This window comes from Kogia breviceps, chromosome X, assembly GCF_026419965.1.
Source record: "Kogia breviceps isolate mKogBre1 chromosome X, mKogBre1 haplotype 1, whole genome shotgun sequence".
In the NCBI taxonomy this organism is placed as follows: domain Eukaryota; kingdom Metazoa; phylum Chordata; class Mammalia; order Artiodactyla; family Physeteridae; genus Kogia; species Kogia breviceps.
In genome coordinates, this window is record NC_081330.1 from 121,564,504 (window position 1) to 121,590,714 (window position 26,211).

The 26,211-nt window shown below is 41.2% G+C and overlaps 1 pseudogene; it reads left to right on the forward strand.

Moving 5' to 3' along the window:
* The first annotated feature begins 21,976 nt into the window (after window positions 1-21,976).
* Window positions 21,977-23,086, forward strand: LOC131748226 (cell division control protein 42 homolog; annotated as a pseudogene).
* The last annotated feature ends 3,125 nt before the right edge of the window (window positions 23,087-26,211 follow it).

The window sequence follows — 26,211 nt, forward strand, 5'->3', positions numbered from 1 at the left end:
GATTCTAATGTTGGTGTGTTTAATGTTGTCCCAGAGATCTCTGAGACTGTCCTCAATTCTTTTCATTCTTTTTCCTTTTTTCTGCTCTGTAGCAGTTATTTTCCCTATTTTATCTTCCAGGTCACTTATCCGTTCTTCCGCCTCAGTTATTTTGCTATTGATTCCTTCTAAAGAATTTTTAATTTCATTTATTTTGTTGTCATCATTGTTTGTTCGCTCTTTAGTTCTTCTAGGTCCTTGTTAAACGTTTCTTTTATTTTCTCCATTTTATTTCCAAGATTTTGGATCATCTTTACTATCATTACTCTGAATTCTTTTTCAGGTAGACTGCCTATTTCCTCTTCATTTGTTTCGTCTGGTAGGTTTTTATCTTGCTCCTTTATCTGCTGCATACTTCTCTGTCTTCTCATTTTGTTTAACTTACTGTGTTTGGTGTCTCCTTTTTGCAGGTGGCAGCTTTGTAGTTCCCATTATTTTTGGTGTCTACCTCCAGTGGGTGAGGTTGGTTCAGTGGCTTGTGTAGGTTTCCTGGTGGAGGAGACTGGTGCCTGTGTTCTGGTGGGTGGGGTTGGATCTTGTCCTTCTGGTGGGCAGGGCCATGTCCGGTAGTGTGTTTTGGGGTGTCTGTGAACTTAGTATGACTTTAGGCAGCCTCTCTGCTAATGGGTGGGGTTGTTTCTATCTTGCTAGTTGTTTGGCATGGGGCATCCAGCACTGGAGCTTGCTGGCCATTGGGTGAAGCTAGGTCTTAGCGTTGAGAGGGAGGTGTCCAGCAGAGCTCTTGCTGATTGATATTACCTGGGGCCAGGAGGTCTCTGTTGGTTCAGTATCCTGGACTCAGCTCTCCCACCTCAGAGGCTCAGGCCCAACCCCCCGCTGGAGCACCTAGAGCCTGCCAGCCACATGGCTCAGAAGAAAAGGAAGAAAAACAAAAAACAAAAGGCAAAGAAAATGAACAGAGAGAACCCTAGGACAAATGGCAAAAGCAAACTGAAACAGACAAAATCACCCAAAGAAACATACATATACACACTCACAAAAAGAGAAAAAAGGAAAAAAAAATTTTTTTAATTAAAAAAAATTAAAAATTAAGAAAGAAAGCAAACAAACCAATAACCAAATCCACCAATGATAACAAGTACTAAAAACTAAACTAAGATAAACATAAAACCAGAAACAAATCAGACGCAGAAAGCAAACCCCATGTCTACAGTTGCTCCCAAAGTCTATCACCTCAATTTTGGGAACATTCATTGTTTAGTCAGGTATTCCACAGGTGCAGCGTTTATGAAGTTGATTGTGGGGATTCAGCCTCCTGCTCCTGAGGCTGCAGGAGGAAATTTCCCTTTCTCTTCTTTGTTCGCATAGCTCTTGGAATTCAGGTTTGGTTTTGGCCCCACCTCTACATGTAGGCCACCCTCAGGCATCTGTTCCCTGCCCAGACTAGAGGGGGTTAAAGCAGCAGCTGATTAGGGCTCTCTTGCTCACTCAGGCCAGGGACAGGGAGGTGTACGGTAGTCATAATTGGAATCCGGGGTGAGCCTGCAGTGGCAGAGGCTGGCGTGAGATGCAACAGCCTGAGGCACGCCGTGTTTACTCCTGGTGAAGTTGTCCCTGGATCACGGGACCCTGGCAGTGGCGTGCTGCACAGGCTCCAAGGGTGTGTGGTAGTGTGACCTGTGCTTGCTCACAGGATTATTGGTGGCAGAGGTGGCAGCATTAGCGGTTCATGCCCATCTTTGGGGTCTGAACTGATAGCTGCAGCTCGCACCTGTTTCTGGAACTTGCTTAGGCAGTGTTCTGCCTTCTGTGGGCACACGGAGCAGGAATCCCCGCTCCTCGCGCACCCCGAAACAATGGTCTCTTGCCTCTTTTGCAGGTACAGACGTTTTCCCGGACTCCCTCCCGCTAGCTGTGGCACACTAGCCCCCTTCAGGCTGTCTTCATGCAGCCAACCCCAGTCCTCTCCCTGGGGTCTGACCTCTGAAGCCCAAGCCTCAGTTCCCAGCCCCCGCGCGCCCCAGCGGGTGAGCAGACAAGCCTCTCGGGCTGGTGAGTGCTGGTTGGCAGCCATCCTCTGTGCAGGAGTCTTTCTGCTTTGCCCTCTGCACCCCTGTTGCTGTGCTCTCCTCCATGGCTCCAAAGCTTCCCCCCCCACCCCCCATCCCCACCAGTGAAGGGGTTCCCTAGTGTGTGGAAACTTTTCCTTCTTCACAGCTCCCTCCCCAAGGTGCAGGTCCCATCACTATTCTTTTGTCTCTGTTTTTTCTTTTTTCTTTTGCCCTACCCAGGTATGTGGGGCCTTTCTTGCCTTTTGGGAAGTCTGAGGTCTTCTGCCAGCGTTCAGTAGGTGTTCTGTAGGAGCCGTTCCACATTGTGGGGAGGAAGGTCACCTCTATGTCTTGCTCCTCTGTCTTGAAGGTCTGAGACTACTTGTTATAATGGTCACTTCTGTAGAGAATTTAATGGTAAGCAGTCAATATTTAGTTAATTTAGATTATCTACATTTGTGGAGTAGCCATTTCCGAATTTATTTGCACAAGTATATATTATTTTAGTGTCCAACTTGAGATGTACGAAGACTCAGAAGTAATTTTCAACCCAGAATGTGACTTCTTTGTTACCACCATTGATTCTTACCCAGAAGATTTCTGATAGGATGAGAGTTATTCAGGGCTTTTGAAACACCTTTGCTTTTCTGAGTGAGTATTACAAGTTTATGGTTTTATATCATAAACTAGATGTTTTTCTTCTGTTCCCCATTATCTTTATCTTTTTGTTCCAACATTCCTAGCATAATTCTTAACTTGAGTTGAAGGGAGATTTGTTTTAACATGTTTAAGAATGAAAAAGTAAAGAATATGATTATACATTCTTTATTGTTCAAAGGAGGCACTCTCTAAAGCAGGGTGGTTGTAGGGGGAGTGGCAAACTGGCCACAGGCTAAATTCTGCCTGGTTTTTATTATTTATGTATTTATTTTAAATTTTATTTATTTTATTTATTTATTTTTGGCTGCATTGGGTCTTCATTGCAGCATGTGGGCTTCTCATTGTGGTGGCTTCTCTTGTTGCAGAGCGCGGGCTCTGGTTGTGCAGGCTTCAGTAGTTGTGGCAGGTGGGTCAGTAGCTGTGGTACACGGGCTCTAGAGCGCAGGCTCAGTAGTTGTGGTGCACAGGCTTAGCTGCTCCGCGGCATGTGGGACCTTCCCAGACCAGTGCTCGAACCTGTGTCCCCTGCATTGACAGGCAGATTTTTAAGCACTGTGCCATGAGGGAAGTTCTGCCTATTTTTTAAATTAAAGTTTTACTGACCCACACCCACACATATTCCTTTACATATTGTCTATGGTTGTTTTCATGCTACTACAGCAGAGTTGAGTGGTTGCCACAGAGACCCACAAAGCCTACAATATTTACTATCTGGCACTTTACAGAAAAAAATTGTTGACTGCTGATCTAGAAGGTACAATGCAAGAAAAAATATTTTCAAGTCTCCAATGGAACCTAAGTTTAAAAAAATCTTTTTTTCTATATAGTGAAGATATTCTCTTAAAAAGATTTTAAAAGAATTCTTGACATGAGGTTACAAATTGAAAGGTTACAGAAAAATCTCTCTTCAACCTCTGTCCTCACCCACCTTGTTCCCTTCCCTGGAGACCATATTATCAAATGGTTCTGGGTTCTTCCAGAGACATATCGTGCAAAGATTATTGTTTTACTATAATGTTGAAGCAGCATTCTTATTTCAGTTGTGGTTATATTTCTCTATTTAGTAAGAGAAAAAGATGGGGCTTCCCTGGTGGCACAGTGGTTGAGAGTCCACCTGCCAGTGCAGGGGACACGGGTTTGAGCCCAGGTCTGGCAGGATCCCACATGCCGTGGAGCAACTAGGCCCATGTATCACAACTGGTGAACCTGCGCTCTGGAGCCTGTGAGCCACAGCTACTGAAGCCCGCGTGCCGCAACTACTGAGACCTGTGTGCCTGGAGCCCATGCTCCACAATGGGAGAGGCCACCGCAGTGAGAGGCCCGTGCACTGTGGCGAGGAGTGGCCTCCACTCGCCACAACTAGAGAAAGCCCACGCACGGCAACAAGGACCCAACACAGCCAAAAGTAAATAAATTTTTTTTAAAAAAGAGTAATTATGAGAAAAAATATACAAGGGAAAGGTCATTTCTTAGTTCAGCTTGTCACAGATATTGTGTACATGCTGTGGGCCCACCCTGAATTGATGCAGCAGAGAATATGGAAAAACCTGTAAGATGTGGTCTAGCTGAGGAGTGGCCTACTACAGTGCTTGAACCAAATCCTGATGCATGAGTAGGAGTTGAGTAAATGCATCTTTGTAATATAAATACTGCCAAGACTGAAAACTTCTCTAACCTGGGAAAGGAAACAGATATCCAGGTTCAGGAAGCACAGAGGGTTCCAGACAAAATGAACCCAAGGGGTCCACACCAAGACACTTAGTAACTAAAATGGCAAAAATTAAAGATGGAGAATCTTAAAAGCAGCAAGTAAAAAGCCACTAGTTATGTACAAGGGAACTCCCATAAGACTGTCAGCTGACTTTTCAGCAGAAACTCTGCAGGCCAGAGGGAGTGGCATGATTTATTCAAAGTGATGAAAGAAAAAACCCTACAATCCGGAATACCTGTCAAGGCTATCATTCAGATTTGAAGGAGAGATAGAGTTTCACAGACAAGCAAAAGCTAAAAGACTTCAGCACCACTAAAGCAGCTTCACAAGAAATGTTAAAGGGACTTCTCTAAGCAGAAAAGACCACACTAGAAATATGAAACTTATGAAAGGAAAAATCTCATTGGTATAAGCAAACATTCAGTAAAGGTAGTTAATCAACCATTTATAAATCTAGTAGGAAGGTTAAAAGACAAAAGTAGTAAGATCATCTATATCCACAATAAGTAGTTAAGGGATACACAAAACAGAAAGATATAAAATATGATGTCAAAAACATTAAAGGTGCGTGGGGGGAGTAAAAATGTAGAGTTGTTAGAATGTGTTTGAATTTAAGAAATTGTCAACTGAAAATAACTCTGTGTGTGTGTGTGTGTGTGTGTGTGTGTGTGTGTGTGTGTGTGTGTTGTTATGTATGAATGTTATGGTAACCAGAAATCAAAAACCTATAATACACACACAAAAACAGAAAGGAATCCAAACATGAAACTGAAGGCAGTCATCAAATTACAAAGAAAGAGCACAAAAGAAGGAAGGAACAAGGAAGAACTACAGAAACAACCAGAAAATCATGAACAAAATGGCAATAAGTACATACCTATCAATAATTACTTTAAATGTAAATGGACTAAGTGCTCCAATCAAAAGACAGACTGACTGAAAGGATACAAAAACAAGATCCATATATCCTGCCCATAGGGGACTCACTTCAGATCTAAAGACACACACAGACTGAAAGTGAGGGGATGCAAAAAAGTATTCCATGGAAATGAAAAGAAAGCTGGAGTAGCAATACTTCTATCAGACAAAATAGACTTTAAAAGAAAGACATTTTATAATGATAAATGGATAAATCCAGCAAGAAGATATAACAATTGTAAATAGATATAAACCCAACATAGGAGCACGTAAATACGTAAAGCAAATATTAGCCAGTGCTGTCCAACAAATGTGAGCCACATTTGAAAATTTCTAGTAGCCATATTAAAAAGTGAAAAGGAACAGGTGAAATTAATTTTAGTAATATATTTTAGTACAATATATAAGTAAAATATAATTTCAACATGTAGTCAATATAAAATTGTTAATGAGATATTTTATATTTTTTTGTTATACGAAATCTGGAATTTGGTGTGGATTTTACATTTACAAGCACATCTTAATTCAGACTAGCCACATTTCAAGTGCTCAGTAGCCACATGTAGGAGTTGCTTTGGTATTGGACAGCACAGCTCTAGATGCTGTATAAAGGAGACGTGCACATCCACCACTTGCTCATGGTGGAATCCCTGGGTATAATTCAGAGAGAACAAGTATACGTATTAAAATCATAAAGCATCTCCTATTTAGTTATGCATATATTTGTGTTTGGGATGAAACCAGTATAGTATAGCCATGTGTGAGGCTTGTTACTGGGTTTGGCAGTTGGTCATTTGGCTGGTTTCTTCTGGTGGCTCCCCAGGTACCTGAGTCCTACCCCTGCCTCCGTTTTTTGAGAAAGTGCTTGCTTCTCTCTTCCTTAGAAGTCTCCAGATACTGAATAGTGTTCTTAAAGAGAAGAAAAATGCAGGTTAGCTGTTTTTTTAATATTTATTTATTTTGGCTGCACTGGATCTTAGTTGTGGCATGTGAGACTCTTTTAGTTGTGGCAGGCGGAATCTAGTTCCCCGACCAGGGATCGAACCTGGGCCCCCTGCATCGGTAGGGCGGAGACTTACCCACTGGACCATCAGGGAAGTGCCAGGTTAGTTGGTTTTGCTTTTCTAGTGTTTTCCACTCTCTACCCAGGACCATCATAGGGGAAATTTACTTGGCAGTTTCTTTCGGATTCCCTTTAATAACACTTGCACGTAATGAGTATTTTCTGCATTCAGAGGAAAATAAACATTTACGGCAAAATCTACTGATTGCCAGTGTTGTATGTATACATTTTGCCCTTGATTTGGGTATAGTTTAGAAAATAGCCAGACCCCCTGTCAAAACTTCAGGTGGAAGCTACTGCTGATCAGCAAATTTGGCCCTTCTAATCATTAGGACTGAAGAAAATGGAATTCTTAAGAAAGAAAGTTTGAGACACATGGATAATTCAATTCATCATTTTTTTGAGTCAACTTTGCCAGTAGGGTGCTAGACAGTAGACTTCAAGCCCTATGTTCAGATAATTCAGTCTGATGTTAGGGCAGATAGGAAGAGATTTACACATGAGTAACATCTGAGTCTTTCAAGAGTTCTTTAATGGAGGGATAGAATCGTGTCATGGCATATTACTTGGGAGGTGATGACATGTATGTGAGGCTTTCTGCTTTACTGAGAGAAGCTGTACACACATGTGAACATGCACAAGGATGATTTCCTCCAACCTAGGGTAGAGTTGGGTAGATTTATGGGATTGTGACATGTTTTGTGAAGGGGTTTTATAATAACAATAATGGGGCTTTCAGCTGTTGAATGATGAACATTTGGAAATGCAGTCATACTCTGTAGTTGGAAATTTATTAAATTTGTAAATTGCAATAGAATCCCTTTCCATGGCTCTCGTGATTCCTGTCTGTTTCTAGGTTGATAATAAATAACTGCATCTTAGTACAATTCTTTTCTAATCTAAAACAGAATGAAAGCAAGCTAGGAAGCCTGTCGAGGGAAGAGAGCCCCTAATGCTAATGACCCAATCAAAGTTTTGAAATGGCAGTTAATAAAGGAAAACTATGATTTTGGACTAGAAAAATTTTCAAGTGGCTGCATAAATGATGTCTTTCTTAATTTAGAAGTGAGATTTATGTTTATTGGGCATTTGTTTTAAATTTAGCATATATGCTGGGTCTGTTGATCTCGACAGCATGTTTCAGTGCAGACTAGCCACATTTCCAGTGCTCAGCAGTGGTTCTCTGTGGCTGGCCACACAGAAACAAGAAGCGTGGTGTCCAGAATAATCCTTAGTAAAAATGTATGTATAATGTTACTTCCACCTTTATGAGCCAGAGGAAATTGAGGTCAAGACTAACCTGAACTTCCAGTTTGTATCATGCAAAGCTGGGATTCACCAAACAGCCAAAGCCTCTTCATGGAGAAGTACTACTTTTCTGTTTAAGAGAAATGGGGCTGAATTCTTACACAGAATACCGCTGGTCTAGACAAGGGTAAAGGGCCTGGCCAAGGTGGCAGCCCTCGAAAACTACCTCTCAATCAGGATGTCGTAGCATTTTCCTACATCCATTTTCTCTGTGTTTAATTGGGAGCCATACAGTATGGATTGGCTAGTTTGGGAATGGCAGTTATTTGTTCTTGATATGTTTCTGGTCCTATAGAAAAGGCCAGCTTAATCTCAATTCTGGTCCCAGGCAGAAAGCATTCAGAAAGAGCATCAAAGGAAAAGTAACATGTTACCTAGAATACCAAATGGAAATACAGTACAAGTCAGGGAAACTCTTGAGGTCTGTTTATTTTGTTTTGTCTTATTTTCTTTGACTCCTTGATTGCAACTTCGCTCTTACGCCACTCATAGAAAGTCAGCAAGGCAACTACGATAGTACTTCAGGGGTTAAATCACTTAGAATTTAAACCCCAGAAATAAGGTTTATTGTGAAGGCAAAACTCCCTTTGGTGGGATTACACAGCTGTGAGAAAATGTGGAGTGCCTACAAATTGGCAACCACATCAAGATAATTTATTTATTGTCCACACCTGAGGTTTTCTTTAGCTCTAAGTCATTTGATGTGCAAAGAAAATCGCTAAGTAGGTAAATATGGTGGCATATACTCATCATGTAACTGAAAATGTCTTTTTTTAAAAATAAGATATCTCTTTTTTCCCTTAAGAGACATACCTAATAGTGACCTTATTATGCAAGGGAGCAAATCTGGCTGTTGAAAACCTGTAAGGCACCTTTGCCATACCTTTTTTAATCTTTGGAAATCCTATTTTATGATAGTAATCAAACTGGTAAAATTATAAATCACTTATGTGTAATAGAGCTCCATGAAAAGTAAGAAAAGTATAAATTGTTAATATGTAAAATAGCTGTATGAAATCACTTTAAAAGAAGCAATTCTTTGAGAAAACATTGGGAATGTTAACAATGGTTATCTTTTGGTGATGGGAAGTATAGGTGAATTTTTTCTTTGCTCTAATTTCCTTTATTTTCTTTTTTTTGCGGTACGCGGGCCTCTCACCGTTGTGGCCTCTCCCATTGCGGAGCACAGGCTCCGGACGCGCAGGCTCAGCGGCCACGGCTCACGGGCCCAGCCGCTCCGCGGCACGTGGGATCTTCCCGGACCGGGGCACGAAGCCGTGTCCCCTGCATCGGCAGGCGGACTCTCAACCACTGCGCCACCAGGAAATCCCTAATTTCCTTTCTTTTTAAAGAGTCATCTGGAGCGAGTCAGTGAAACATTTGATTTTTGTTTATTTAATTTAAAAAGATCTCTGGCAGAGAGCTTAGTTCATCATGAATCTCCATTCATGGCTCGCTATCCTCCGTGGTCAGTCCAAGGCCCCTGATTTTTTTTTTTTTTTGGTATCCCCTCTCCCCACCATGTTCTTGAAAAGGTACAAATCCCTGAAACATTGACAGTGTTGTTTTATGCACATGTTTATGTCTCATTTCTATAAATGGCATTGTGCTACAATTCTTATTCTATTTTTTTACTGCTATTTTTCAGCACCATGATTTTAAAGTCTATCCCCATTGCCATGTGTGCGTTTAGTTCATTGCTTTGGGTTGCTGCGTAGTGTTCCTCAGTCTGCATTCATTACGTTTCCTTATGTATTTCTTGAGTTGCATCCGCTTTCCCGCTACCACAAACAGTGCTGCAAAGGTTATCTTTGAACTTGTGCTGCCCTAGTGGAGCTATCTGCGAGTTTCTCTGGAGTACACAGATCCAGGAGCAGAATTGCTGGGCCATAGGAAATGGGCACACTTAACTGAGCCACAGCCAGCCAGGTTGCTTTTCTGGAAAGTGGCTGCAGCAGCCTGTCCACATTTCCATCGGCAGGTCAGGCATGGGCCAGGTCCCCCACCCCCACCTGCTAAGTATTACCCACCTTTCTAATTTTTCTCTGTCTGATGGGTGCAAAGTGGTATCTTGCTGTTTGGACATTTCTCCGATTGCTGGTGATGTTAGCATTCCGACTTCCACCTTTGTACATTGCCTCTTCTTAATCTTTGTTTTTGTTTCTGTGATTTCCTGACTTAAAAAAAATCTATCTATATCTATACTCGCTTTATTGAGATATAATTCACACATCATACAATTTACCCACTTAAGAAGCATTCATTGCTTTTTTGTATACTCACAAGGTTGTGCAGCCATCACCATGATCCATTTTAAGAACATTTTCGTCAGCTCCAAAAGTGGCTGTTCCTTGAGCTCCAGGAGACGTGTTTAGGTTGGGCACTCCCTGTGGCCTTGCTGATCCCACAGGCCTGCACAAAGGGTCCGTGGACTCTGGTTGCTGAGGTCCTGGTTTCTGCCTTCCACAGCTTGGTTGTTCAGCTTGCTTTTGAGTGTGTGTCCTTCCGATGAATTCTCCCACAGCCCACACCCTCACTTTGTGCTTATTGCCAGCATTGGTTTCTGTTTGCTTACAACCAAAAGAGAACTAAGTCATAAATTTGTACATACAGGAGGGATTTTTGCAAGGAACAGACCCTAGAATGTGAAACTGATTGAGAATGGCAAAGCCTGCCCTCTCTTTTATAATAAAGGGCAGCAAAACTGCTCATCAGACTGTGCTTCATTTTTCTCCTGGGACTGTGCACCTTATGTGTAAAATGTCTGGATGTTTCCCAGGGTGGACTACTTTTGTGCCTTTCTCAAGGTGCTTCAAGAAAGCACTAAGCTTTGGTGTACAGCATCGTTAAGAAAGCCTATACCCTGGGTGATGATCCGACATAGCAAGCATCTGTCGATCATGCTCCCTTAGGAAGCAGTCTGCTACGATGGTGCCATGTACGGTAGGGGAACCCTCCCACCGCTTCGCTCAGGTGGGGCCTTGGAAGACACTGGGTGAAGGAAATCCAGAGGACACAGCCTGAGTTGATCAAGGACCTCTATCCACGGCCAGGGAGGCGAATTGACAAGTAGACTCTAAGGACGTTCCAGGAGGATCCTGTCCATGCTTCACATGTTGCTTTTCTTTTTTCCTTTTTATTGAACATTTTTGGTCCCTCCCTGCTCATGTTGTATAACGGATATCATTCAGGCCACAAGTTGCAAGACCATGAGATGTCACATCTCATCCTGCTTGAGACATGGACATCACCAAGTGATACTTGACTTGGAAGCTCGATGGGGAGACTGTGATTTTGAGTTGCCTCATATTGGGAAGGGGGTCAGTTCATTTTTGGTTGTATTTGGATTAGCTGTAGTAGGTGGTAGCATTTTAAAAATATGCATAGGAATAAAGGCGTGTGTGTGTGTGTGTGTGTGTGTGTGTGTATGCACAATAAACTACCAGTGATAGACTGTGGTATATACACTTGTTATTTTGTCTTCCCAGTGAAGAAACCTGTAGTCAGGTTTCTGGTGTGATAATGCTACATAACAACTAACACCCCCAAATCTCAATGGCTCACAAAAACAAGCACTGATTTCTTACTTATGGGTCTGCAAGTAGTTGTGGCTTTGCAGCACTTGGCTTCTGGCTGCAGGTTGGTTTCTGGTCTGTTCCATATGTCCCCAGCGGCTACTCAAGGCCTGTTCTCATGGCCAATGGCAGAAGTGCAAAAGAGGCCAAGCCAAACCCTGCGAACACAACTAAAGCCTCTGCTTTAATGCCACTGGCTAAATCAGCAAGGGTTGGGACTTATTCTCTGTCCACAGTGAACCCTGGTAAAGGAAGGGAAGGAAGGAAGAATTGAGAACAAATAACCCATTCTTCTACTCTCCCTCTTCTTTTGAGAAATCAACTATGTGATTTCATTGTGTTTTCTCTCTCCACAGATTACGTTGTTATCTGTTCACTTGCTCATATTAGAAGCCTAGGGTATAAGAGAAGTTCCAGATTGGGAAGGGAGGAGCATTTGCTCAGTTTTAGATATATTGAGTTTGAGCTGACCATGGGATAGTCAGAAGAGGCGACCGTTGGCTATACAGATCCAAATCGAAACTGTTGTGGTTATTTTCTCACACAAGTTCCTACAGGTTTTATGAGTGGGGCTGATGACAAGTGTTACTAATTTCTTCGAGTGACAGCCACTCAGTTGTCCTTATGCTGTAACTCTTAAGTTATTCTGTAGTCTGAACCAAGACTGGTCCTGTTACCTTTCATATACAACTGTGTGGGTTATTAAACGTCAACATCAAGGTTCTCTGTGTGAAATTTCCGTGCAAATTTTGTTGACTTAAGAGAAGTTATATGACTGAAGGGCATTAGCAGGTCCTATTTTTCAATCTAGACCTACTTTAGTGCACCATTTGTAAAGGTTCTCCTGAAAAAGGATTATCTGTGTTTGTGTAAATACACTTGTGTCATCATATCTCATGCAAATTGTCTGTATTGATTAATGGTCTCCTGTTTGCTTCCTTTTGCTTGTTGTATTTATAGCTCACATTACTTATAATTGTTGGACAACATAATATGAACCAGATGGCTTCATTATTCTGTGTTTCACATTTTGAATTTTAATTCTCACATTGGACTGCTTGTCAGTGACCAGCTGTGTCCTGGAGGAGGAGATAAGGCCAGACCGTAGTTGAAAGATCCTGGGTTATGGACAGTAAGTAATGTCGAGGTGTTAGCATTTGAGGTTTCTTCTGGCCCTTGGTTTCACTTGCAAGTTCAGAGCGGAAGGCCAGGGAGAGAGAGACTGGGCGTCAAAGGCCTTCTGAACCACTCAGCTGGCCTGTGACTGCAATGTGTTTGAAAAGACTCTACCAATAAGCTCACAGAATCTATTATATGTTAGGAATTTTACCCACAGCTAGTAATATTTAAAAATACGAGTATCAGTCAGGGGCCCAGCAGGAGACAGACGGTGTATTCAAATAGGATAATTGAGGAATGTTTCCTTAAGGGACTATTTACAGTAGCATGGGTTAAGGAAAACAAGGTTCAGTGAAGTAATATTCTAGACTTGAATGATCAAGAGGGAGGAGACCCAGAGAGCAGCTACAGGTAAAGGAGAGAGTGACTGGGCCATGGGATAGCCAGACATTTGGCCTCCCTGATGTGGGTGGGCGTCATCCAATCTGAAGAGCTGAGTAGAATAAAGGGGCTGAGTAAGAGGGAACTCCTGCCGTTTGACTGCTGAGCTGGGACAAGTCTTTTCTGGCCTTGGACTCGGCCTAACACATCAGCTCTTCCTGGGTCTTGAGCCTATTGGCTTTTGGACTGGAACTTACTTCATTGGCTCTCCTTGTTCTCAGGCCTTCAGACTCAGACTGGAACTCTTCTGGCTCTCCAGCTTGCCAACTCACCCTGCAAATCTTGGGACTTCTCAGCCCCATAATCATGTGAGCCAATTCCTTATAATAAATCTCTCTTCGTCTCTCTCTTTGTCACACACGCACGTCCTATTGGTTCTGTTTCTCTGGAGAACCCTGACTAATACAAAGGTCAAGGCAACTGGTGCTGTGGCCTTCCTTAGACATAGAGACATCCTGGCCAACAGGCAGGGAAGGAGCTGAAGGAATAAATACTTAAATCTCACCCTTCTCCCTGGCGCCTCCCATTGGTTGAACTCGCCTGGAAGTTCTAGAGCAAGGGAGCCAGTGGAGGGAGTCTTTAAAGAGTCTGGGATACAGAGCAGGATGGAGAAGGGTGAAAAGTGGGTCTAGAGGGGCTAATGGAGCCTTTCCATATAATGTATCTAAAACGACTATTGTTACCACTTTCTTGTATAGCCTCCCAGAGATATGCTATGCATACAAAAGCATATATGGTGCTCTTGGTAATTTCCATGATATTTCAAACTCTTCCAAAAATATCACTTTGATGGCTGCATAATATTAAAAGCCTTTTACTATGAAATAGTCTTACATAGATGTTACACTTATATAATATAAATGTATTAATGAATGAAACTCCTGTGTATCCCTTCATCCTGCTTAAGAACTAGAAAACTGCCCAAACTTCAGGACTGCTGTGGGTGCCTTCCCAGTTCCATTGAATGAAGGCTAACCATTATTTTAAACTGTATTATCATTCCTTTGTGATAATAATTTCATTATAATATTTCTGAATATATATGTATTCCTAAACAATATATTGTCAAACTTTGTATGACTTTGGCATTTATGTAGTTTCAAATGTATTTGTGTCGTTTGCATGTAGACTTCTGAGAATCGATTTTTATACTTAACATTATAATTTTGTGATTCATCCAAGTAGATGTATATTATTTAATTTTTGATGCTGTATATTGTTCCATTGTGTGTATATCCTAGAATTTGTTTATTTTACTGTCAATGGACATTTGTCATTTTTACCTTTTTATAGTGTTGCTATCCAATTTTTGTGTGCATTTGTGCCAGAGATTCTCTAGGACAGATACCTGGAAGGAAAGAAACTGGGTGATGGCAATTATCTTCAACTTTACAAGGTAATACCATATTATATTCCAAAGTTGTTGTTCTAATATTCACTCCCCATTGCCAGTGTATTAGTTTTGTTGCTCCATATCTAAACACCTTTAATCATGAAAACATAACATTAATAGAGTGAAAAGGCAAGACATATAATATAAGAAGAAAATTTTCAACACATATATTGAACAAAGGGCTGATATTCAGTTTATCAGTGAGAGAAATACAGAAATCTCAACTTTTAAAGATGGGCAAAAGACTTGAACAGGTACTTCATAAAAAAGGATTTTTGAGTTGCCAATAAACATATGAAAAGGTGCTTAGCTCATTGGTTCTTCAGAGAAATGCACATTTAAGACACAATGGGAATCCTCCTCTGTACTCCCCAAATCCTAACACTAGGAAAACTGATCGTGCTAAGTGTTGGCAATGATGTGGAGTACCAAAAACTCGTATTCTCTACTGATGGTCATGTATCTCAGTACAACCACACTGGAAAATTGGTAGTCTCTACTAAAGCTGAACATAGGCATAGCTATAACACACAATTCCATTCCCAAAAGAAATTCCTACAAGATGTCAGTAATAGCATTATTCATCAGAATCAAACACTGAAAATAGCCCAAATGTCCATCAAAAGTTATATATACTTGCAACAAAATGGATGAATCTCACAAGTATGGGGAAGAGTGAAAGATACTAGATACAAAAAAGAACATTCTGTATTTTTTAATATATATATATATATAATCCACCAATGGACAGAACTAACTGATGGTAATAGAAGTAAGGATGATTAGTTACCTTTGGGGAAGGTGATGACTTGGAGTGGACATTCTAATGATATTCTTTATCTTATTCTGAGAATGAGTACATGGGTAAATTCATTTTGTGGAAGTTCAGTGAAGTGTGTACTTATGATTTCTGTACTTCTGGTACTTATGTAACACTTCAGTAAGAACTATCTTGAGGGGACTTCCCTGGTGGTCCAGTGGTCAAGACTCTCAGCTCCCAATGCAGGGGGCCTGGGTTTGATCCCTAGTCAGGGAACTAGATCCCACTTGCATGCTGCAACTAAGACTCTGCATGCCGCAACTAAAGATGCCACATGCTGCAGCTAAAAAAGATCCTGCATGCCACAACTAAAGATCCCATGTGCCGCAACTAACACCTGGCGCAGCCAAATAAATAAATATTTTTTTAAAAAAGAACTATCTTGAAAATGCCATGTTTGGAAATTAACAAACACATGTCTAAATGATCATGAGTAAGAAAAGAAATCATGATGGAAATTTAATAATGACAATACTGCATATCAAAACTTGCAGGTTAAGTGGTACTGTACGGGAAATTTATAGACTTAAATGTTTACATTGGAAAAGAAGAAAAGCTTATAAATATGTGTCATGTCCAAATATAGCAATAAAACCTTTTCTAAAAAAAGGATAAAGAAAGAAATAATAACCATAAATGAAATAGAAAACAGACACAATTTTAAAAAGTCAACAAAGACCAAAAGTTGAGTCAAGGAAACAAAAAAAGAGAAAAAGCACATATAAACAACTTTAAGGATGAAAAAGGAGGACATAGCTACAAGAAGTCCAACCACGTCCAGCTGTACAGATTTTGTTTTCCAAAGATCACCCTGCTTGGGGAATGTATTATAGAGGAAGTTGAGTGAATGCAAACAGAGTAGTTAAGAGTTTATTGCTGTAATCCAGGTAAGATGTAATGTAGCTTTTATTGGGACTAGAGGCTTGCTTAGGGATGACACTCACATTCTAAGGTTATCCATTTACTGTCTTAACTTTTCTTCTAATATTTTTATTGTTTTATTTTTACAATTAAAACTGTAATCTTCATCTGGAATTTAAAAAAATATAGTAGGAGGTAGAGCTATGATGTTTATTTTCAGATGGAAAACAATTTAACGTAATACAACTCATTTAAAAATAAATTGAAATAACACCCTTGTAAATTAAGTTTCTGTATTTACTTGAATCTGTTTCTGAATTCTGCATTCTTTGTTCTACCCTGAATTTGTCTCTTCCTATGCAGATACTATACAGCAGGTTTTACAGTAAGTCTTAATATCTGGGAATATAAATTACTCCCCTCAGAATTTTTCTTTTATTGTTCCTTGGTTTTATTTTGTTACATTTATTCTTCTATATAAGCTTTAAAATCATTTTACCCTTTAAAAAATTCTGATTTTCATGCTGATTGGAATGGCGTTTGTACTTTATTTTTAGAAGAATTGACACTTGTCTTCCCTTCCAGAAACATGTTCTAACTTTCCATTTATTCAGGTCACCTTTTCTTTGCCATGAATATAGATATCAGAACTTGACTGTAATTATGTTCAGCATTTTATGTCTTTTATTTGAATATTTGAAAGTAATATTCATTTTACATTATGCAATTTAACAAGCAAATAGTGCTCATTTAGTTAATCCCTTAATAGTCTAAACATTTCCAACATTTCAAGTATGTCATTTTGAATATGGAAATTCTTCTTGCTCTGAGAATTACTGAAAACCTCTGATTCATGATTAGGTGGAAGAGAAGGAAAAGTATTAACATTAAATTAATCAGTGGGGGGAGGGATAAATTGGGAGGTTGGGATTGATACATACACAATACCATGTATAAAATAGATAACTAATAAGGATCTAATTATAGCACAGGGAACTCTACTCAATACTCTGTAATGACCTATATGGGAAAAGAATCTAAAAAAGAGTGGATATATGTATATGTATAACTGATTTGCTTTGCTGTACACCTGAAATTAACACAACATTGTCAATCAACTATACTCCACTAAAAATTATTAAAAATAATAAAATTAGATTAATCAATTTAGTATAACTTAACAGACAGTCATGTGTAACTTTTGAATATGTTATGCACCATTGTCTCTTTTACAGATGCCTCTTTCCAGCTTTTGATTTCATCATGTAGCAGAGACACAGGGGATTAGTTTGGGATTTGAATCAAATTATCTTCATAGTTTCTGGGTGAATCAGGTTTACAAGTTCATCCAGAATTATTCAACAGTCAATAAAGAAGGTGCATGGACATCTAACATCCTCCACTCTCCCTGCAAGCACCACCTTGATGCTTAGAGAGGAAAGAGACTACTTTCAAATAGCAAGACTCCCAATGAGTGGGAATGATCAAAAGGTGTTATCAACACGAGCAGTTATTTTTCTTTTATGTTTCAGTGAGATTCTCGTCTAGCAGAGTAAGATGACAGATGCAGCCCCTACTTATAACTTGGGTTTCCCTACAGAAATGATTCTGGAAACACCAACAGGCTTGCATCCTTACGTGAGGCAGGGGATATTTGGAGACGGACATAGAAGGTAAGTGAAGGAGAGCTAACAAACACTCTCCCTTCTCTTGCCAAAGACAGATCCTTTTTTTTTTTTTCTTTGGCCATAGCCCTGCAGTGGAAGCTTGGAGTCTTAACCACTGGACTGCCAGGGAAGTCCCAAATCCATTTCTTATTTTTTTTTTTTTTTTTTTTTTTTTTTTTTCGGTACGGGGGCCTCTCACTGTTGTGGCCTCTCCCGTTGCGGAGCACAGGCTCCGGACGCGCGGGCTCAGCAGCCATGGCTCACGGGCCCAGCTGCTCCGTGGCATGTGGGACCTTCCCGGACCGGGGCACGAACCCGTGTTCCCTGCATCGGCAGGCGGACTCTCAACCACTGCGCCACCAGGGAAGCCCCCAAATCCATTTTTATTTAGTGAAGACAGTGCCCAAAACAAACTGCAAAACTGTGAAAGGGAACTATTTTGGGGAAATATTTTTCTTGTTGCCTTTATCTAAAATGAAGCAGCCATGAGAATGCAAGGGGAAAAATCTAAATATGGTATTTTGGGGGGAAGGGATGACAGGGTTACTTTTCAGTATATTTTAATTGAAGCAAGACGTGAGGTGGCTCTAGTCACACAGGTGGAGTGGGGCTCCTTAGTGGCAGTGGATCGCAACCCAGGCTACACATTAGAATCACCTGAGGTGATATGGTAAACGCTAGTGCCTCAGCTCAGCCCTCAACAAGTTCTTACTCAATTGGCCTAGGATTGGCCTGGGCCTGGGTCTTTTTTAAAACTCCTAGTAAAGTCCTAGTGTGGAGCCATTAATGAGAACACTGTTTTGGAGAAATTACCAAGGGTTTGGGAGGATCCGGTTTTTTTTTTAACAATGTGTGAAACAAAATCGCAGCCAGATTTGGCAGGAGATTGCAAAGTGACATGCCAATAGAAAGTATAATAGTAAACCTCTATTTTAGCTTATTTATTCTTAGGGAACAACCAGTGTCCTGCTAGTTAACTTTGGGGGGCTATTTTTTCTGTTGGACTTTTCATACTGAAATAATATTTCCATCAAATGAACATCATTCCCTCACATTTGTATTGTTTGATGTCATATCTTGACCTTCCAAAATGCCTTTAAAATTTCCTTTTGAGTCAGTTAAGTGTTACTCCTTCCTGGAACAGATAACTGCTTTAAGTGGTTTTTGGAATGTTCTCTGGTTTGATTTATGCCCGTGAAAGTGAAACCGCACAACTTGGATGGGACTTGAACCCAGCCAAAATCCAGACTGGATCTTGAACCCACTGTCTTTTAATTGAAATCACACACCTGGTCTCAGGACTTAATGAAGCTCAGGTTCTTTATGTTTCAGCGTAGAAGGAATTCAGCAAGGGGCAAAGTGATAGGTAAGAAGTAGATTTATTGAGAGAGATACACACTCCATAGAATGTGGTCTCAAAAGGCAAGAGTGGCCCTGGGAGAAACACATTCCACAGACGGTGTGGGCCATCTCAGAAAGCGAGAGGCTCCAAAATATGGGGTGGTTAGTTTTGGGGGGCTGGGTAATTTCATAGGGTAATGATTAAGGCTCAGGATTATTCCAACCATTTTGGAGAAGGGGTGGGGTTTCAAGGAATTGGGCCACTGCCCACTTTTTGCCCTTTTATGGTTGGCCTTGGAACTGTCATGGCAGCTGTGGGTGTGTCTTTTAGCTAATGTATTACAATGAGCGTATAATGAGGCTCAAGGTCCACTGGAAGTTGAATGTTTCACCATCTTGGACCTAGTTAGTTCTAACCAGTTATGTCCTATCCTCAACAGCTATGTCATTCTTTAAGGGTTGTGCCCTGCCCCCTTCCCTCCTGTTTCAAAAGGAGGCTGAAATGGTGCAGCTGTTGGTTACTTGAAAATTTTTCTTGAAAAATTCTAAGGAAATGGGCAAGGCTTTAGCTGACTAGGGGTTCTGTTTTCAGCATCTTATTCAGCTACTGCCTAATTCTATTTTGTCTTCTGTATAATTGTTAAATATTCATTTTCTGCCTGTATCTGAAATGCATGAGTGATATTGTTCTGCATTTTCCATGACTGATCCTTGTTTTCAGCCTGAATACTCTTTCCTCTTCTTTCTTGCTTTTAATTTCCCAAGAGCCTTCTTAGAACTCGATTTTTATCCACCCCTGATATCCCAACCATTTATGTTGCTCCTCTAAGACCATGGCTATAGGACTCGATGGTGTTCTCTTATCTATCGGTGTTGTTTTGGATTGATTTGATCCTGGACTCCTAAAAAAAACATTTATGTTTAGAAATTTGGAGATTTCCTGATGCTGCTTCATGGCTGGTTCTCCCCTGACATAGAGTAGGAAGAGTCCCAAGTGCTCTGTCCTGCAGGACAGCCCTACCATACACTGCCCCCCACCCCCACCCACTTCACCCATGGCTGGAGAAAGCAGGCTTTTCCTAGAGCTCCCTGTGTCTGTGCCCTCTCCCTCTCTCCTGAGTTGCGGGCTACCCCAGAGCTTGAGCTGGGATATACAGAGAGAAGAAAACCTAGGAACTCTCTTCCAGGTCATCATTTAAGACCTGAGTTCCTTACCCAATCTTGCTGCTCTTCATTCACTGTAGTAGGCAGAATAGTGCCTCCCCACACAAAAAGATGTCAATATTCAAATTCCTGGCACCTGTGAATATATCACCTTACCTGGCAAAAGGGATTTTGCAACCTTAATTAACTGAATGATTTTGTGATGAGATTAACCTGGATTGTCTGGGTGGGCCAATGAAATCACAAGGGCCCTTATAAGAAACAGGCAAGAGAGTCAGAGTTAGTGGAGATGTGCTAAGTGAAGCAGAATTCGGAGTGCTGTGTGTCAGGCAATGCAGGCAGCCTCTTGGAAGCTGGAGACAAGGAAACAGAAGATTCTCTAGAGCCTCCGGAAGGAACACGGCCTTGCAGACCCGTTTTACGTTTCTGACCTCTAAAACCGTAAGAGAATATATCTGTGTTGTTTTAAACCACTAAATTTGTGATAATTTGTTGAAGCAGTAAAAGAAAACTAATTTGTCCACCTTTCGGAGTCTTCTGGTAGTTGCTTTACGGATCTTGTCTGGGGCTTTTTGTTACAATCAGAGGGAGAGGTGTGTTACCGGGCCCTTTCTACGTTCTTGGACAACATTACCATAGGTTTAAATGAATATCGCTTCCACAAGACTCTTAGGCAAGCAGAGCTTTTTATTAAAAGAGAGAGTTTGTGCACAAGGGAGAAGGCATAAAAAAAGTGCCAGCTCCCGGAGTAGAAGGGGCGAGTTGCTTTTATCACAAAAGGAAGGGTTTGTTTCATTATAACTGATAGTTTTGAGAAGTCGTCAAACTTCTTGATCAGCAGCAGATAGCTCCACAGTGGCTATCGGGAATAGGGAGCGCTTCTGGGAGAGGAAAGGAGTGCCTCACAATTTTCTGCAAGAAAGCCCACGGATAGATAAGGTTAAAATTTATAGTTGAGCTTCTTGTCTTATGGCAACTAGGTACACTTGCTAGTGCAACAGAGACAAAGTTAATTTTTTATTCCCGGGAGCCTGGTTTTTGTCTCTGGGGCTCAGGCCCCCAGGGCCTTTGTTCTTTAGCTTGCAAGGCCTGTTTTGGCCAGGCCATTCCCTAGTCCTTTTCCAAAATGGCTGGTGTTCTTTTCATCCTGTCTTAGATGGTGTGGAGTGTCCTTACTGCAGCTTGAGTGGAACGAGAGCCCATTATTATTAATTTTTAAAAAATTAATTAATTTTTTTTGGCTGCGTTGGGTCTTCAGTGCTGCACGTGGGCTTGTCTCTAGCTGTGGAGAGCGGGGACTACTCTTCGTTGCGGTGCGTGGGCTTCTCATCGCGGTGGCTTCTCTTGTTGCAGAGCACGGGCTCTAGGCACACGGGCTCAGAAGTTGTGGCTCGCGGGCTTTAGAACGCACGCTTAGTAGTTGTGGTGCACGGAGTTATTAGTAAATGAGGCATTTACTATACTCCTTCCTAAGAGCACCAGGTGGGGAACACGTTTTCTAAACTAGGTGTAGGAAGTGGGACGTGGAATCAATCCATCCTCCTCCCCTGAAGGGCTGTCCAATGGTTAATGAATTAAAGAAACATGACTAAATAAAAACAAATCCCCCACACACTCCCCTGCCCCCCAAAAGGAAAAACAACAACAACTAGATGTTCCAGATTACTCGCCAAAGTGGAACCCAGGAACAGCTTCAACAACCCAGATGAGTCTGTTAGAGTCATCACAAGCATGCCTTGCTTTTAAACAAAAAATAATAATTTTTTGGAAACAACAAAACAAAAACTAGTACTGCTCACTTTTTGGACAATACACAATTACTCAAAATGAACTAGTATTGAGCAGGGGAAGGGGGCCCTAGCTAGGGCCTTGTCTCATGAGCGCATGTGGGTAGGTGCAGGGCATTTGTCATTATTGCAAAAATGAATTTTAATTTTTAATCTTTAGTTTGATTTAAACATTGCTTATAGTATATCCTGAGTGATATTTGCAACAAAAAGAATAAAATGCCTAAGAATAAACCTACCAAGGGACACAAAAGACCTGCATGCAGAAAACTATAAGACACTGATGAAAGAAATTAAAGATGATACCAACAGATTTTTTCATCTCTCTATGGGCTTAATTCTGTCCACCCACTCAGAAGTCACCCATGGCCATAAACAGTTCATGAGCCTTTTGTAAAGACAGTCTTCTGAAATCAAGAGACTGAGTGTTATAATGGATTTTTGGTTTTGCTTTTGGACGGCAAAGATGAATGCAGTCATTGAGATAAGCAGGCTCTTACAGCAAGTTCCGTTTGCCTTTTTTCTTAAAGGCTTCGGAGTTATTTTAGTAATCATGGAGTATAAAGAGTTAGACCTGTAGTGTCCATATGTACCGACTGTTTTTGGAAACTATGCAGTCACAATTGTGATTGGTGGAGAGCCTCGTACTCTTGGACTTTTGGTTACTTCAGGGCAAGAGGATTATGACAGATTACGACTGCTGAGTTGTCCACAGACAGATGTATTTCTAGTCTGTTTTTCAGCGGTCTCTCCATCCTCATTCGAAAATGTTAAGAAAAGTGGGTGCCTGGGATAACTCACCACTGTCCAAAGACCCCTTTCTTGTTTGTTGGGACCCAAAATGATCTCAGAGATGACCCCCTCTACTATTGAGAAACTTGGTAGGAATAAACAGAAGCCTATCACCCCGGAGACTGCTGAAAAACTGGCCTGTGACCTGAAGGCTGTCAAGTATGTGGAGTGTTCTGCACTTGCACAGAAAGGCCTAAAGAATGTATTTTGATGAAGCAACATTGGCTGCCCTGGAGCCTCCAGAACTGAAGAAGAGCCGCAGGTGTGTGGTGTTATGAACGTCTCTCCAGAGCCCTTTCTGCACAGCTGGTGTCCACATCATACTAAAAGCAATGTTTAAATCAAACTAAAGATTAAAAATTAAAATGCATTTTTGCAATAATGACAAATGCCCTGCACCTACCCACGTGCACTCGTATGAGACAAGGCCCTAGCTAGGGCCCCCTTCCCCCTCTCAATACTAGTTAATTTTGAGTAATTGTGTATTGTCCAAAAAGTGAGCAGTACTAGTTTTTGTTTCGTTGTTTCAAAAAAATTATTTTTTGTTTAAAAGCAAGGCATGCTTGTGATGACTCTAACAGACTAATGTGGGTTGTTGAAGCTGTTCCCGGGTTCCACTTTGGTGAACAATATGGAACATGTAGTTGTTTTTTTTTCCTTTTTTTTGGGGGGGGGAGTGTGGGGGGGTTGTTTTTTATTTAGTCATTTTTAAAAATTCATTAACCATTGGACAGCCCTTCAGGGGAGGAGGATGGATTGATTCCACGTCCCACTTCCTAGATCTAGTTTAGAAAACGTGTTCCCCACCTGGTGCTCTTAGGAAGGAGTATAGTAAACGCCTCATTTAATAATATACTCCTATTTGAAAGTTGCCTTTTCTCTCCACCCTTGAGTAGGTCCAGTATTTGATGACTCATGAAAGTGGGCGAAACCTGTCTTGCCCCTCCTCTTTTCTAGGATGCACTATATGTGTGACTGTGACTCTCAAGGAAATTTGTTTGCCATTTGCTGATTTTTTTTTGAAGTTTATTTCTAACTTCTTTCACTGATAAATGAAGAAAAGTATTGCACCTTTTGAAATATACCAAATGGATTGAGTACGTAATGAAAAAACAATTTTTCCCTGTCAGTCATTGTCTTAAGATGCTGAGCATGGATGTGCAACTTAATAGTGTATGATACAGTGTTCTAGAACACAGCTGAAGACCTGGTATATAGAGGAAATCCAAGGGGTGGTGCTAAAAGACAGATGAAAGAGGATGTGAATCATCCCATAGACAAGTTATGAGGATGGAGACCTGCTTCATTAAGAAGCCGGGGGTGGGGTGAGGTAGGGTGGGGGCGGAGAGAACATTTAACAACATGGGGACCAGTCAGGGGAATCCCCTTATTTCTGTTTTGCATATGAGGAACCCTAGAGTAGCCAGGTGAGGCTTTCTAGTTTAATAAAAATCCTGGGGAGAGTCTTCTGAAGACTCTTCATAAGCTGATAAAATCCCAGTTAACACTTATGTTGCAGTTTCCAAGTCTTAAAAATGTTAGGTAATCTTCCCCACCTTCCCCAAATCCTAATTCTTATAGATGTCATTAGTGTTGAACCAGTGCTTTCTCAGGTCTCAATTCTTTGTATATGCATTCTTTTCAGATGTATTAAACAAACAAACCCTTAAAAAAAAAAAATAAAGGTGGCTGTGCCATGTGACAATAGGATAAACTCAATATGAAATTCACTTGCATGAAGCTGCTGGATTAAGAGATTCTTGAATTTTAAAAGTTATGGATGAGTTATTTCCCATTTTGCATATAAAGTGAGACTTCATTAATCTTCTCACACTGCAGTATTACAAATCTGCTTAATATAAATTGGCAGAAGATGAGCACTGCCTTAAATTGCCATGCTCAGCCTCTACCTCCAGCACTCCGTTGGAACTCTGGTCCCTCCAGTTCCTTCCAGATGGTCTTGGGAGTCTCGGGCAGGGATCTCATGAAGGCTCCAGGAAAGAGGTCCCTTGGCCGCCCTGTGGCACCCATGTTCATGCCCTCTCCTCCTCCAGACCTCTGTGGGAAAGTCTCTTCACACTGTTAACGCCCAAGATAGCAGCTGGTTCATTCACTGTTGGTGGTTTTCAAAGATGAGGCCAGAGCCGATGTTTGTCCTGAAGCTGCCCAAGCCCCAAGCTGAGGGCACTGATGTCTGCCTGGAGGGCGCAGTTTACCATCGCTGCAAGAGCCATGGTCAGTGGGTTCTGTTGCCTGTGAATGGAACTGCCACGGTTGACACCTGGTGGTTCAGCTCTTGTGGGTTTTGTTCGCTCTTTTGCTTTGGGCACCTGGTTCTGGGACTGCATCGTCAATCCAGTTGATCTGGGTGACCAACCTTCTTCTTTGACCTTGTCCACTGTCCTGGTGCCCAAATTGTTCTTACAATTCTCTTCCCTTAGAATGAGTTTCTTTCTTTCCTTTTTTTGGCTGCATCGGGTCTTAGTTGTGGCATGTGGGATCTTTCATTGTGGCATGGGCTCTTTGTCGTGGCACGCAGGCTTCTCTCTAGTTGTGGCATGTGGGATATGTAGGTGTGGCACACGGACTTCTCTCTCATTGAGGCACGCGAGCTTAGTAGTTGTGGCATGCGGGCTTAGTTGCCCCATGGCATGTGGGATCTTAGTTCCCTGACCGGTGATCGAACCTGAGTCCCCTGCACTGGAAGGTGGATTCTTTACCCCTGGACCACCAGGGAAGTCCCTAGAATGAGTTTCTTTAAATGGTACATTTCCCTACATGCCCAAGGATCCCGTATTCTACCTCCCAAGCCCATAAACATACCTGATTCCTGTGGTGAACAAAATTGAGATTCAAGCTGAGTTCCCTGATATACTTAAGGAGAACGGTATGAATTACATTTCCCCTCCTTTTCATCAATAATCCTTAGTATAGTGCTGAGTTACCCAGTGAGTAGCGACCATTTCAATTTTACTTTAATAATCAGCTCCCAGAAGAAAGGCAGGCACACAATAGGGATTCAAGGAATATTTGTCAAGTGAATGAGCTGTTATTTGAGGAAATCGTCCTTTTTCAGAACAAGACTGAGTCTTTTTTCTGGTACCCTAATCAAGGTCAAATTTCAGTCTTTGTTCAGAGCATCTGTTCCTTTTAGCGTTGGTGTCAGACGTCAGAATAGGAGCAGGACACATGCCAACATAGCAGAATAGTTAAGAGTCGAACAAACCTGAGGCAGGATAGTGATTGGACGAGTTAGTTAACCTTTCTGATCAGAATAACATCTAAGCATAGACTTGTGAGAAGAATAAATGAGACAATGAGTCTGTAGCATTATACCTGTCACATAATATTTGCCCAACAGATGGTAGTGATTAAAAAATTCTATCGATATTTTTAGAGAAAAACAAGGATCCCAAGTGTTTGAATATCATTTGAGTTTGTCAATCTTTTAAAAAAAATTTTATTGAAGTACAGTTGAATTACAATGTTGTGTTAATTACTGCTGTACAGCAAAGTGACTCAGTTATACATATGTACATT